This window comes from Octodon degus, unplaced genomic scaffold (genome assembly GCF_000260255.1).
Source record: "Octodon degus isolate 3935 unplaced genomic scaffold, OctDeg1.0 scaffold00312, whole genome shotgun sequence".
Taxonomy (NCBI): domain Eukaryota; kingdom Metazoa; phylum Chordata; class Mammalia; order Rodentia; family Octodontidae; genus Octodon; species Octodon degus.
In genome coordinates this window covers 1029943-1036153 of record NW_004524888.1, presented here as the reverse complement: position 1 = coordinate 1036153, position 6211 = coordinate 1029943, and the positions used below count along the sequence as shown (strand labels likewise).

Below are 6211 nucleotides of genomic sequence, written 5' to 3'. Positions count from 1 at the left end.
TCGGTAGAATAAGCGCTTTCCTGGCAAGCTCAAGGGCCTGAGTTCAATCCCTGGTTCCACCAAAAAAAAAAAAAAAAAAAGTTAAATATATGGCTAGGAGCGTAGCCCCTATATTTTACATATATTTATATGTGGTATATATCATGGTTGGATGCCTAAAAGAACTGAAAACAGGTGATCAAGTGGTCTTTGTGCACACATATTCATAGTAGCACCATTCACACCAGTATTCAGTGGAAACAATTCAAGTGTCCACTGTGGCCTCTCCATACAATGGTATAATATTCAGCCATAAAAATCAATGGGACACTAGCATATGCTACAGTGTGGATGAGCCTCAAACACATTATGCTCAGTGAAAAAAAGTCAGATTGAAAAGTTTACATATTATACGATTCTATACATGAAATACAAAATTTCCAGACTAGATCAACCCACAGAGCAAGAAGGCAGACTACTTATTGTGGGGGTTGGGAGACAGGAGGGGAAGAGCAAGACTGCTAAGTGGGTAAAGGCTTCACTCTGGAATGATGAACATGTTTGGGACCAGACAGAAGTGAGGGCTGCACAACATTATGTATGCACTAAGTGCCACTGAACTGTATACCTTAAAACAGTTAATTTTAGGTTCTGTGAATTTCACCTCAATTGAAAAGAAAGAAAGGACTGGCTTCTCCATTTGCCTGGACAGGCTGCACAAAGACCTTGAGTTCTCTCCAGCTTTGAGATGAAAGCCATTCTGGCTAGAATTCTAAATATATTTTTCTGGTTTTCCTCAGCATAGTGGCAGGGGAGGGGGCAGGATGGAAGAGGCCTTCAGCTAGGGTAGCCCACAGCCACCAAGTCACAAATCTGGGAATGGAGGTCAGCAGCAGTAAGGAGACTAAAGAAAAGAAAAGCAGAGGTGGGGATGCTAAGGCATGAGGGACCCTGAGGAACTGGCACATCCTGAGACTGAGTGCAAGTTGCTGCAGGTGGCTGCTTGGAGAGAGAACCACATCCATCGCTCTGCAACCCTCCTACACTTCCACCCATGTCACACTGTCACACCATGGATACAAGTGTTACCAGCACCTGGTGTTTGTTCAGACCCTTGAGCCCTGTGAGCATAAGGCAGGCGCCACCTCCTCACTGTATCCTCTAGGAGGTACATGTGTCCACCTGCTGCAGGTCAGAGTGCACCCACTGGAGTGAGGAGACTGGCACAACACCAAGCCCCATGACTTCTCCACTAGCTGCCCCTGGGTTGGGGCTGCGAATGGAGGTGACAGAATGGCTCACTCCATGTACTACTCACAGTAGACACAGGAACCAAACAAGATAATGAATGCACAACATCTAAGGTGTTAAACCTGCTTGAATGTCAGCTCCTGCGGCATCATTAAACACCCTCTATAATCTCCAAATCCAATCAGCAGACTGGTTTTGCCCACACCCAGAATTTTAGGAGTCAGATTCTTCCAGTGCACTGTAACACAGAATACTGCATCGCAGGCCCTCCCTGGCTTCCAACAGCAAACACCTTCATTATTTTGAAATAGGGACCTGACAAGTAGTGAGGCACTAGGAGGAGATGGCCAAAGACAAAGGGGTGCCTGTGGCTGGGTAGACACTGAGCATCCCAAGCCTCAGGCAGGATCTCAGGCCATCTGCAGCCACACCAGAGGCCCAAGTGGCCTCAAACAAATGTGGCTACAACCCTGATGCTCACACCAAGTATGTTTCTAGCTAAATATGTCTAATAAAAGCAAACATTCTGGTGATTAAAAAAAGGCTCATACCAGTTGCTTCCTTGAGAGCACATTTCATTTCGAAAGCAAGGTTAGACAAGAGAGGTCTGCTTTGCTCTCTAGAAGTTGGCTAGGAATTCTTCCCACCTCCTGTAGAACTTTGAAAGATCCCATAGGGTAATTCCTTGTCTTAAAATAATTAATAACTATTTCTAAACATATCACAATGCTGTCCCTCCCCAGCATTCTGCGAATGGGTTTTTGATCATCCAGATTTCAGGGATGGGACATGACCCTTGGTCTTAACACCCACATTTTCTTTTTTTTTTTTTTTTTTTTGGTGGAACCGGGGATTGAACTCAGGCCCTTGTGCTTGCCAGGCAAGTGCTTATTCCACAAGCTATCTCCCCAGCCCCTTGACACCATTTGATGGTCAGCAGTAGAGCCAGCCACTCAGCATGGCCATGGTCCTGCTCCATATCCCCAGGTACCCCAAACAGAAGCTTAGGGGTGGATGGACACAGTGAATGCTCATACAGGACAACTCAATCCTGATGGAGATGGGCACAAAGACAGGACCTGGAGAAGTGGCCAGAACCCAAAAGGGACACAGAGTCATACAGGATCAGAGGCAGCTCTGTGAGGTAAGTTTTGCCCAATGAGCAATATGCATTCCCCAGATCTGACCATTTCCCATGCCAACCCCATACCCACCTCCCTATGAGTCTGCCCTTTCTCACCTGAATGAGAGCAGTTACCCCCGGCTGACTCCCCATTCCCACCTTCACCCTCTAACTGTCCTCACAGCAGCCATCGGGAACCTGTCAAAACCTCAGTCTGAGCCAGGAATGGTGCCACACACCTGGAATCCCAGATCCTTGGGAGCTGAGGCAGCAAAATGAGACGTTTAAGACCAGCCAGGACAACTTAGTGAGACTAAATTGCTCAATTAATCAAACAAACACTTCAGGCTGGCCTTTCCCATAAATAAGCTGAGTCCTGGCTACACCTACAGCTCCCACAACATGGCACCCTAATTTCTTTGCTACCATAGCACTTACCCCTCTGTGATAGGACCAGACTGAGATGAAACTATCTGTAAGTTTGAATCCCTGCATGAGAAACCCCCAAAGAGCCGAAAGGTTCTGCCTGGCTATTCTCAGTCTTCACAGCCACCTCCAAGTCCCTGGCAGGATACACACTGAATGCATATACTGAGAAACAAATGAAACTTCTGTCACCAAAGTTACCCATGTAGGTTTCAAGCTTTTTCAAGTCAATTTTAGTGATGATGTTTCAAAAAAAAAACTTCAAATCCAATACAACAAGCACCTAAAAGAGGACCAAAAAGCTACAATTCAAGGATGTTGGGTTCATTAATAGAATCATCTGTACTTCCCAGAGATCATTCTTCCAATCAAGTCACAAGTAGGTGCAAAGCCAGGTCACCTAGGCTACAAGCTGGGGGTACAGGGCACAGGGTCTGCTCTTGTTCTCCAGATGAACGATACAGACACAAGGAAGGACTGCAGCACATGACTGAAAGACCTCTGCCCAGGAGTGAGTTCCCTAAAATGAGAGGACAGGTCCTCAACATTCCTACCCAAAAGGGCAGATGAGACACTTTGGATGATAATCGGCCATCAGCTGCCTCCTACTAGATCCTACCCCCAATCCAACCCTTCTGAGTCAAAACCCCAAGACCCAGGCAGCGCCACAACTGATGCCAACCAAGACAGGCAGAGTCAACAAAGTGCCCAGGAGCACCAGCCATGGTCAAGGGAGGAGGAGGAAGACTGCAAAGACTCAGGAAGCGCTAGCACCAGTACAGTACACACAGACCAGGGAGCAGAAAGGAGGGTCTCCTTCCCTGTCCCGTTATGCAAACTAGTCCTTCTGAGGACTACAATGGACCCCCCCCACACACACACACACATCCTGGCCCAGCCTTGTGGAATGAATGCACCCTAGAAACAAGCCCAGGCCCTAGAAAGTGGCTGCTTCAATCAAGTTCTCAGCAATGACTGTTGCCAAGAATGAGGATGCCACCACTGTGAGTCTGGGTGACTTGGAGAATCCTCTGTCCAATCCTGCCCTAAACAGGGCTGCTGGAGAAATGTAATGTGACCTCCTTAGGACAAACCAAGTCTTTTTACTTCAACAGTTACTGTGTTTATTTTTACAGTTACTGTGTATGGCAAGCTACACTAATGTTCTATTTCAGGGAATGATATGAAGTTTCCTTTTAAAAGAAATATTCCCCAGACTAAGGAGGCAGGAGACTTAAATGCAATGGGATCCTGGAACAGGAAAAGGAGGCCAAGGAGGGGGACCTTGTAAAACTAATCTGGGTAAGTGTCCAAGTCTGTAGTTCAGTCAAAAGCAGTTCAAGTCTGAGGTTTTGACACTGGCACCGTGGTTTTTTTCAGATGGCAGCTGTAGGGGAAGTGGAGAAGAGGAGCACATGTAGGGAAACTGTCCCATTTCTGAAACTTCTCTGTAAGTATAAAACTCCCTTAAAGTAAAAGGTGTGAAAGTCTTCAAACTTTAAAAAGTGAGCTAAAACATATACTATGAAGTAAAAATGGTATCAGTGGTACCAGGTCTGGAAAGTCATGAGGGTCAACCAAGAACACTGGTGTGGGGAATGCTCAGGGCTGGTCCCATACCTTCATTTTACCTGTGACCACTGGTGTGCTGGAGAGGGACCCGGGATCCGCCCTGGGCTGTGGAAACTGCGGGCTTAGCCGTGCCTCACACACCAGGCTCACCGGATTGCACCATCTTCCCATGCAGGCCCTGCTCAGAGCCACCCAGACTCGACACACACTAGGGGTTTTCACCACTCAGGGCTCACTGGAGCAAATGACCCTTGATTAAAGGCATGAGAAAATATCTCCCAAGGCTGAGGCCCTTTCAGATCCCCAACAGGTGGAAATGAATCTGTGCTGATCAACTGCCTGACTTGTCAAGTCAAAGACTTCAGACATGCAATAAAGAGATAAAGCCTCCCCCCCAAAAATTCCCTTTCACGGGCCAGGACTGGTCACACTTGCCTGCCTCTGCCTGTGCCAAAACAGCAAAGACATCAACTCATTAGGCTAGCTTTCAGCCCCTCTCCCCAGCCACCTTTCATTCCTAGGTTTTCCTCTGGCCACCAAGTTGAGCTCAGAACAAGACTTCCCTTCCCAGAGAATCACTGGGTCACAAGACAAAGGTTCCCCCAGACTCACTCACCTGCACTGAGTGGGGGCAGTGCCTGAGGGCGGGGCTGATGGGTACCCATGGGCTCTGCAGGCCCTGGGTGGAGCCAGGAGTGGGGAGAAGTGTCCCCTCACTTTCAGAGTTATTCAGAGTCAGCTTCCCAGCACCTTTAGACCTGAGGAGCCCAGGAAGCACTCACCCTCAGGGGTCTGGCCATGAAAGCCTCTAAGATGGACTCCAGTTGACACAGATGTTTGTAGTGGCCCTTTTCCAGACAGAGCACAGGGATCACACCTGCACTCACTGCTCTCCCCAACCCGGGGCATCTTAGCAGGGTAGTCCAGGAAGTCAGCCCAGAAGGCTGAAGAAAAGTCAGGAGTCCACAAATCCCAACACACTTCCCACAAGCATCCCTAATAGGAGCAGGAAGGTGAGACTCAGGCCCAGGGCTGACAGATGTGAGCAGGCCCCACTGCACCCTGGCCACCCAGCTCCCTACCTGTAAAGCAAGCAGTCTGGACAAGAGCCCACTGCTGCCTTTTAAGAACCACTAGCCAAATGCTAAAGACCCACGGTGAGAGCCAACAGGAGGGTCTCCACTCTGGAAGGAGGTTCAGGGACCACCCACCACCATACTCCCTCCCTCCCTCCAGCCTGCTCCAGGGCACTTAAGACTGGAGCCCCAGTGGGCGGCGGGCAGCCGCAAGCAGTCCTGGCCAGCCCCCCTGGTCAGCCCTCCTCGGGCCCAAACACATCCCACAGGCAAAGTCAGATGTGAGAACCTGTTGGAGCAGTTTAGGCCTGAGGATCACCTCTTCCTCCTCCTCCTCCTCCTCCTCCTCCTCCTACTCCTACTCCTACTCCTCCTTCTCCTCCTCTTCCTCCTCCTCCTTCTTTTACTTCTGGGTGGGAAGGGACCTCAGCTCTTGAAACCCAGGCACACAGCCAGGTCATGGCCAAGGCAAGGGCCAAGAGGGCGGGTTTCAGTACCTCCGGGCTTACCTCCCACCCCCTCCCCATCTTCCTTAGAGAGCATAGGGTCATGTCAAAACTGGGGTGCCCCTTCCTAGAGCAGAGAGGAGGGAAATGGGGAACCGTGAAGGCCAGCGAGTAGGCGGCAGAGCCACAACCCCCACCCCCGACCCAGACACCGTTCTGTCACCTCACTCCCGCCCAGGCCCACTGGCAGGCCAGGCCGGCGCCGCGCGGGGGCTGGGACCGATCCCGCCCGCCACGGCCGACCGGGAGAGCTCCGGGCCAGGCCGCCCAACCCGCCA

At 50.1% G+C, this 6211-nt stretch overlaps 1 protein-coding gene across 2 annotated transcripts in view; it reads right to left on the bottom strand.

Annotated features, from left to right (window-relative positions):
* Window positions 1-5278, bottom strand: part of Phf2 (PHD finger protein 2) — a 108757-nt gene extending 103479 nt beyond the window's left edge. For both annotated transcript variants that reach the window (XM_004647562.2, XM_023707790.1), the window contains exon 1: window positions 5134-5278. The gene's annotated coding sequence lies outside the window, so the exon portion shown is untranslated. The remainder of the gene's footprint in view (window positions 1-5133) is intronic.
* Window positions 5279-6211: the final 933 nt, after the last annotated feature.